The 8,839-nt window shown below is 60.4% G+C and overlaps 1 long non-coding RNA gene across 1 annotated transcript; it reads right to left on the bottom strand.

Annotated features, from left to right (window-relative positions):
* Window positions 1-2,645: 2,645 nt before the first annotated feature.
* LOC139041345 (uncharacterized) lies at window positions 2,646-8,312 on the bottom strand. Its single transcript, XR_011496321.1, has 3 exons — window positions 8,177-8,312; window positions 6,772-6,872; window positions 2,646-3,360 (listed from the first exon to the last, which is right to left on the bottom strand). It is a non-coding gene; the product is annotated as an uncharacterized lncRNA (long non-coding RNA).
* Between the last annotated feature and the right edge of the window lie 527 nt (window positions 8,313-8,839).

Below are 8,839 nucleotides of genomic sequence, written 5' to 3'. Positions count from 1 at the left end.
GACGGTCGGGACAGTCTGTTCCCACAGCTGGGCCCAAGGGAACCTGGCTGACCACACCTCAGCTATGATGACCCAACATCTGCTCAGCAGCCGGCCCCATCCCCACTCAGGCTTCAACTTTTAATTCTGTGCAAAAGGGGATGAACATGGCAGTGTCTGGGGGTCCACAGGTCCACCGTTTCTGTGGCTGATGAGCTGGCAGGTCTTCCCAGAGGCCAGATGATCCGTCTTCTGCCTCAGCAGTCAGCTCCCAGGATGGAAGAAGAAAAGGGGAGGGGGAGAAGCCGGAGGGGGAGGCAGACAACTGTCCCCCACTCCAGGTCTGCCTGGGGCTGCCACACACAGGAGACTTCACATGGGCGGCACAGGGCTCGGACACTGGAGGTGACAGACCTGCTTCACGGCAGCTGTATCAGAGTCAAGACTAAAAGCTGGGCCGGAATGACTTATAATAACTGTGGCAACTCGTTTCTGGAGCCTTCACCATGTGCCAGGCATTGTTCTAAGTGCTTTGCGTGGGCCAACCCATTCATTCCTCACAGCAAGGCCGATACCATCCCATTTCACATACGAAGACATTGAGACCAGGGAGGTTAAGTCACTGCCCCAAGGCCAAAGGGAAGTGGACCCCGGCCAGCGCCGTCCAGTTTACCCCAGTGCTCGTCCCCCATGGCTGGAGAGGTGAGGCTTGGCTCCTCTCACGCCCACTGGTGTCCCCCCTGAGTCCCCAGCCTGGCTGCCAGCAGCTTCTTGGAAGCTCAGGTGGAAAAACAATTGTGGTGTTGGCCCAGGGCCGCCAGAGGGGCCCGGAGCCCCTCCTCCACGTCCCACCAGTGCCAAGCAGCCCCGACTGAGGAGAGACCTGGGAAGGGCCTGGAGGGGGTGGAGAACCCGGGGCACTTGCTCAGGAGTGAGATGGGGCCCCAGGACTCAGAGAGGACACAGGGGCCCACCCCTCCCAGAAGTGGTCTTTGCCCTGGCTGGGCGCAGACTGTGCCTGGCCTGTTCTACCACAGCCCAGAGGGAGGGACAGGCCAACAGGCACCAGCCAGCTTCCCTCGCAACCGGAACAAGGCCCAGGTGTTTATGGGCGCCAACGAAGTCCCCACTGGCCCTGTCCTGAGGCGAGTGCCAGGTGCAGACGTGACCCTTGCCCCCTGTCCTGCATGGGGCACACACGGCGAGGGGAGCGTTCCTGTCTCCCGACACCCTGGAGCTGAGGATCCCAGCAGTCACTCTGCCACAGGTGCTCGGCAAGGCCGTGACAAGGCCAAGGTCACACCCAGGGCACTGGACCATGACGGAGCCCTGAACCCGGCCAGCCACCACCCTGCCAGTCTCTGTGCATCAGCACCAGCTCCGTGTTGGGTTGTCCCCACGCCCACAAGACCCTCCCAACCACCACAGGCGGCGTCAGCATCCTCATTTCCTAGAAGCGGCCACCAAGGCTCTGGATAGGGGGGGCGCTTGGCCAGAGTCAGCTCGCCGGAAAAGGGAGTGCCCAGACCTCACCTCAGATGGCTGCCGCCAGAGCCCACGGCTCCCCGACCTCTCCTGGAACTCCTGGCACGAGAGTCTCGGGAGGGCGCCATCTTGGGCAGGGCGGAGTGGGGTCAGGGCCCGGGAAAGATGGAGGCCGGACCTCGGGCCGCAGCATCCTTCCTCTCACAGTGACACGCATTTATCTGGCGCAAGCTGCACACATGTGAACCCTCCAGAGAATTTTGGTCTGTCCTTTTAAGTACCAGCACAGTTATAATCTAACCATTTAGGAGGAAATGAGGTTCACACAATGTCTTCTCTGTGTTCCCAAAGAAAAATTCCCCTTGCCAACCACGGCCCGGCCACAGCAGAGCAGAGTAAGAACGGAGGTGCTTACTGAGCTGGGAAGGCCGCTTGCACGGCCCCAAGCGGATACTTGGTTGTTGTGTCTGCTCTAGACAGTTGCCTGTCTCCTCTCTTCCTATCGGGCTATTATTTCTGAGAGCACCCGGGTTTGCTCTGGAAAGTGGCAAACGAGCTCAATGCATCTCACTGGTGCCCGACTGGCAACGATTCTGCAGCGAGCAGAGCTTAACGACAAAGGTTGCTTATTACGAGAATGAAGTCTACCAAGGCCCCAGGAAGACTGGGGACTCAAGATCAGGGACTCGACACGCATGGCTGCTGGTCTGCACAGCAATTTTGTGCCAAGTAGAGAAAGGCTCCACTTCCTCAACACACTTTACTGCCATCTGCTGGAAAACTGTCCTGACAAATATGCACATCTTCTGTGATTACTGTGTGAACAGCACTCTTCAGAATTGTATAGTGCACAACTTGTGCAGCTGTTCACAGCAGTCCTGTCTTGACGTCACTAGGCTTCTCTTTCTCCACCGTGTTTTATCTTTTTCTCCCTCCATTTTACTCTTTTGTGCCTTAGATGGGCTTTATCTTTGTGATCAAAACATGGCTGCCCTGTAACTCTCAAGACACCGTTCCTTCCCCTCTCACCCAAAAATAAAAAAGTCTGGCTGAGGGCTCTGGTCCAGCTTGAGTCACGCTGTATCACTAAACCGCCTCTTAACCAAGGAGAAAGGGTGTGTATCAGTCAGGGTGGGCAAGGCCATGCTGCATAACAAGTCACTCAAAACCTCAGCAGCTTCAACAACAAGGTTTTATTGTTTAAACAAGGGATGTTTATTGCTGAACATCCACCCCAGGGTGACAGGGGCTCTACCCACCCTGGGCTTTCAGGGCCCCAGGCTAACAGATGCTATGACTCAAAATATGCTCTGGCCATCACGGTGGCACAGGGGAGGGCACCCAGGGAGTCACCCACTGGCTCGGAAAGCTTCCACCCGGGAGATGCACCAGCCACTGAGCTCACAGTTCATCAAGTGAGTCCACAGCCACATCTGACTTCAGGGGGGGTGTGGTGCAGCCTGCCCCGGCCCCGAGGGAGGGCGCTGGACTAGGACGATCTGACCTTGAGTCACATTCCACTCTTGGGGCAGCAGGGGTCGGGCTGCGGGTAGGCAGGGGACCATGATTGTTGCAGCCTGGGCTTGAGGGGCGGGAGTTCCTCAAGGAAGGGAGGGACGTGCCAGCTGCCCCAAACAACTGTCCAGGGCGGCAGCTGAGAGTCGGCCAGCCCCGGGCGGGAGGGCCATGTGTGAGCGAAACTGCACGGGCAGCCATGCCTGGCCTCTGGACACTGCAGCCGGCAGAAGCCCCAGGGGCCCATGGGGACCAGCACTCCAGGGAAGAAACACAGCCACACTCCGGCCAGGGAAAGCACAGGAGTGGCCCCTCCCGGACTCCACAGGATGTTTTGGATGCCGAGTCCCGTATCTGGTTCACCTTCTGGCTCTTGGGTGGCTGTGGGTGGGCAGAGGGGGCAGTTGAGGAAGCAACGATTTCCGACATCCCCTAGAGTTGCAGACCCCGTTTACAGAGCAGGCTGCTGGGGCCGGGATGGTCAAGGAACTTTCTCAAATTCACACAGGTCATCGGGAAACCCACGCATCCTAAGCACCCACCATGCCGGGCTTGTGCTCACGTCTCGGGTGTTCCTGTCTCCCTGACACAGGCCAGAGCACAGAGGTCGGGCACACGGCAAAGCCAGGCTGGCCCTCCTACAAGCTTCAGGCCTGCCCACGGCCCCCTCAGGATTCCTGGGGGTCATCGGGGGTGGGGGGGGCGCTGAAGGGATGGAGCAGCAGGCCTTTAAAAGGATGATGGGCCCCCCAAGTGGTTAAAGAACAGGGAGAACAAAGTGGGCGTCTGCCGGCCTGCGTTTAAGGCACATTCCTGAGCCCCGAAAGGAGAAATAAAAATGCTCCCTTGTCTGCGAGCTGAAGAGACAGCAATATTGTGGTGTAACGAGGACCAGATGGGCTCCAGGAATTTCCAGAGGCCTTTAGCATGTTAGACAAAATAGCCTCCCAGCCACACACCATAACTTCGTCTGGGCGCCTGGGTATCAGTTACCGACACGACCGTGGGCTGTGCGCACCGGCTCGAGGGTCCCAGAAGGGAGTGGGCCTCTGCCCGCTCCCCCTGCTCCAGCAGGAACCCCCGCCCCCGGCCTGGGACACCCTCCCCAGAGTTCCAAGGCCAGGCACACGCTGGGAATCTCCAGAGCCAGAAGTCGGTGGCGGTGGGGGGAGTCCCAGAAGCTGCCTAGGCAGATGCCCCTGATGCGCAAACCCTCTGCTACCACACCGTCTGGGGTCACGCCCCACAGGGCACCCAGAGGTGGGGGTGCCTGCAGCCTGCAGAGTGCCAGGGTTGGGATGAGCGGGGAGGGTATCCTGGCTGGGAGGCCATGGTGAGCCCCTGACGCCGCTGCGCTCGCTTTCCTTCCTGCAAACACCGTTAGGAGGACTGAGCCACGTGATCCAAGCCCCGCGCTCAGACTGCGGCACCGCCATCACCATGCTCTTCGCACAGCTCTGGCTGTGAGACCATCCTGCCTCGTTCCTACTGGAATAATATTATTAGCTCCCACGAATCAAGCACTCGACTATGCCAGGGCACTGTATGGGGTAAAAGAGAGAAGCTCAGGGAGGTGATTTGTCCACTCAAGGCTGCACCAGCGAGTGGCCGAGCTGGGAGACAAACCCAAGCTCTAACCGCTGTGGTACACTGCAGCCCAACAGGTCCCAGCTCCCTGTCTGTGCAATGATAGATTGCACAGTGAGCCCTGAGGGTCCTTCCCACACTCAGCCTCTGGACCCTAATTCTGTCCTCGAATGACCCAGAGACACAGCAGGCCTGGGTCCTGCCCTCGAGAAACTTGGGGTCCAGGGGGAGAGGAGCCTTGGTCTGCGTCCCAGCACAGGGCCCGGCCCCAGCGTGTGTGCGGAAAAGAGTGGTGGAGCTGCTGGACGCTGCTCTGCAGGCGAAGTGCAGTCGGGGCTGGAGGTCCAGCGAGGCCCACAGCCCATGCCCCTTGTAACATAAGAGCTGCGGTTGGCTGGGCACGGCTCCGGCGCCGAACCGGCTTCATCCATCCCCATGGCCACTCTGCAAGCCAGCACTAGTGCCGTCACCATTTCAGACGGGCAAACTGAGGCACGGATTGCCGTCGCTTGCCCCAGGTCACACGGAGAGTAGGGGCAGGAGTGGGACTCGAATCCAAGGTCCTGGCTCCCGGGCCCCTGCGTGCACCCACCACGCTAACCTGCTTCTGAAAGGGGGTCCCAAGTCAGGACTGCAGGAGGGCCCTGTAGGTTCTGGGTGGGATTTCCGACCGGGAGTGAATGCAAGGGGTCCCAGGCTGCTTTAGCTGCCTGACGTCCTGTAACCTCAAGCCAGCCCTAGGAGAGAAGGGATTTTCCTCCCAACTTAAGATGGGGAAACTGAGGCACAAAGTGATTGAGTCACCGAGAGCCTAGGCTGAACACATCTGAACACAGGCCTGAGTTGTCCCTATATCAGGCTGTCCTCCAGCGATCTGGGGGACAGTGACTCTCCCGGTTCCCTCCCTGCCGCGGGAGGATCCCAGGCACCCAGGGCCAGGCCTGGCTCTGATGCCCACATCCTCATGGCTGAACAGACCCTGTGACCCCTCCAGGATGGTAACCAGCCCCCGAGAGCCAAGTGGCTGCTGGGGCAGGGCACAGGCCTGAGGGCAATGAGTGTAAAGGGCGGGGGCTCGAAGGCCCTGCGCTCAGGCACCTCTGACAGGGCCTGCCCCAGTGGCCAGGCAGGTGCCCCGCACCAGAGACTGAAAAATGCCTTCACCCTCGTTTCCAGGTGGAAGGGGTGAGGAGGACGCAAGAAGGTGGAGGGGAACACGGCCAGTCCCGCACGTGTTATGCGCCCTCTGTATGCCAGCCCCACTTGTGTTGTATCACACAATCCTCTGTAGAGGAAGAAGTGAGCCTCAAAGAGGGGTAGCCACCTGCCCAGGGTCACTGTGCAGGCCAGTGGCAGAGGCTGGATTTGAACCCAGGCCGGCTGACTCCAAAGCCTGCATCCTCTCCCGAGACACCCCAGCAGAGCTCCTGGCTCCTGTGTGCCCTGCCGAGCGGGCCTTAACCCCAGTAGCGACAAGGGGCCACAGAGGACCACGTCCCAGGCTGTGGGGAAGATGCCCGCTCTCCTCGGGCGAGTGCCTGTGGGCGCCTGGGCTTCCCAGTCTGTGAAATGGCTCCGGGTCCCTGCCTGGGGCGGCTGTCGTAGGACGAACAGAGAGTGGGAGCATCGAGGGCGGTGAGGCTCAGCGCAGAGAGGCTCCCCGAGGTCCTCCCTCTGACGCCACGTCAGCACGCGCTCACTCCAGCCCCCCTCCCAGGACCCCCTCCCCAGGAAGAGGAAGAGGACGGTGGCTAGGTCCCAGCTTGCTTGCCAGGGCAGTCGGCTCCTTCATAGCCCTCCCTGGGCCTCACTTCCCTGTCAACAAGCTGCCGGCAGGGACCGCCAGCAGCGAGCCGGGTCTGCGCAGGCCTCGTGGAGGGCAGCGGTCCCCCGCCACCCCGGCAGGCCCCATCCAGCTGCAGTGACTTGAGGCTGGGCCTTGGGGGGCACGTACACAAGCAGGTGGAACAGGTGGTCCCAGGAGCCCTCAGCTCCCACAGCCCACACGCCAACCCCTAAAGCACTTCTCAGCTGCCTGCTCTGTTTTTTAAAAAAATTTTTACTTTGTACTTGGAAAATTCAAGTGGCAAGCCGGACGGCTCTTCCCAAAGACCAATGTGAATCTTCCAGCTGAAGACTGTTTCAAGGTCAGGGCGTGGACGCCGCCATCTCTGCAGGCCCCGGCACAAGGAGACAGCCGCTTACCTGCTTACGGCTGCCACACGTCTGTCCGCCTGGCCCTTCCACTGCCTGACTGTGTGATCTCGGGCAAGTCACTTCACCTCGCTGAGTCTCTGTCCGCTCCTCTGTAACATGGTAAAGATGAGGATGGGGAACTTGAAGGGAGCGCTTACTCCATGCTGGACGCTGCTTGAAGCACTTTAGGACTTTAATTCTCACGACAACACTATGAGCTGGCACTCTCATCCCAATTTTACAGATATGTAAACTAAGGCACAGAGAGGTAAAGTCACCCCGCTGGGGGGTGAGAGTGTGAGGGGGAACTCAAAGCCAGGCTGGCGGGGGACTGGAGCCCACACGTTAACCACAGCACCCTGCAGCCTCGCCATCACAGTGTTGCTCCCAGGGTGGCACCAAGCCCCCCACGTTGGTCCCAGGGTGTCCCCAGACAATGGTGGCCGAACTAAATGAAAACAACTCAAGGGCAAGCTGCCCTGGAGGAACTCTGGCCCATACGCCAAGCACGTGGCTGAAGGGCCAGGGCGGTGTCTCAGGGGTCTGCTTTGGATCCCCCGGGGCTGCTAGGCGGGGGGCTGGGCCGAGCCCGCCTTTGTTGATGCACAAGGCTGCGCCTGGGCACCTTCCTTCCTGCCTCTGCCACAACCAGGCCGTTAGCCCAGCCTCAGGTGGGCCAGTCACAGCTGGGCACCACTGTTCCCAGTGCTGGCCTGAGAGTCCCCCAACCGCCCTGAGGAGCAGAGACCCCATTCCCCAGACCTCAGCCGGGCTCAGCAGACAGACAAGGGGCCAGCCGCAGCCACACAGCAGCCACTCGGTGCCAGGCCCACCGGGAAGGCAGAGGAAGGAGGCTCTGAGAAACGGTCACTTGCCTGCCGCCCCACAGCCAGGCCCTGGCAGAGCAGGGCTCCCCTCGCAGGAGGTGATCCGCCTCCAAGTCAGACTCCCGCACCCAGCCCGCTCTCCACGAGGCCCTCCCTGGCCCCGCCCCACATCTCCACGAGGCCCTCCCTGCCTCCACCCCCCACCACCAGGCCCTCGCTGCCCCGGCCCCCCTCTCCAGGAGGCCCTCCCCAGCACGGAAGCCGGCCCACGGTGGGCTCCACCGGGGTGGTGCTCCCCAGGCTCACCTGCCTCCCAATCCTCCAGGAGCTTGTGTTACCCCAGACCTCCCCTAGCCTGTCCCCACTCTGACCTGGGGCTGCAGCACCCATCAGGTCCAGCCAGCCCCTCAGCCACTTCCTGGAGCTGGCATGTTCCCTGTGTATTTTTGTAACTTGGGCTGTAATTTGCAAATAAAACGTATGCATCTTAAGGACAGATCTGAACACTTCACCTCGCCTGGCCTTGATTCTCCCCCCTGACCTACAGGAGAGTCAGCACCAGCATCACTAACCTGACCGGCACTCACCAGGTGCTTAAGTGCATGCTAAGCGCATCCCGCATAGGAAGGTGTCTAGTCCTAGAACCACCCTGTAGTGGCTTATCCTTAACGGCCCCACCGCACAGACGAGGACACGGCCGTGGATCCTGGAGCTGGGGCCCGGGTTCAAATCCTCGCTCCTCCACTTACTGGCTGTGGGCTTTGAGTTAACAACTAGCCCCTTTACGCGTCAGTTTCTGCCTCTGTAAAACAGAGACTCCAACAGTTGTCAGCTCAGAATGCTGTAGGGTTCCAGAGGTAATTCCCGCTGAGCGACTGGAACAGGCCTGCCACTTGTCAGCCTTCATCCTCCTCCTCACACCTAGCACAGGGCTGAGCTGGACCCTAGCCTGCCACCCCGTGATGTCTTCGTCTGATGTCCTCATCCCTGGCATTGACCCTCGAAGGGGCTTCCCTGCTCCCCATCCAGGCTGTGCGACTAACTCTGAGGATGCCCTGGTCACTGCCAGGCTGAGGACAAGGTTCTCCCTCCCCACCTGCCCCAGCTCAGGGCAGCCCATCCCCGTGGGCTCCAAACACAGCCCAGAGCTAGGAAACCCCCTCCAGCCACGGCCCTGCCAGGACCCCCTAGCTGCCTCCCACATCGCATAGAACCACCATCACAGCCCAGCCCTGCCTGCTCTCACATCC

This window comes from Equus asinus, chromosome 21, assembly GCF_041296235.1.
Source record: "Equus asinus isolate D_3611 breed Donkey chromosome 21, EquAss-T2T_v2, whole genome shotgun sequence".
NCBI classification, from domain to species: Eukaryota; Metazoa; Chordata; class Mammalia; order Perissodactyla; family Equidae; genus Equus; species Equus asinus.
Note: the sequence above shows the minus strand (reverse complement) of the source record. Positions and strands in the feature narration are given on the sequence as shown.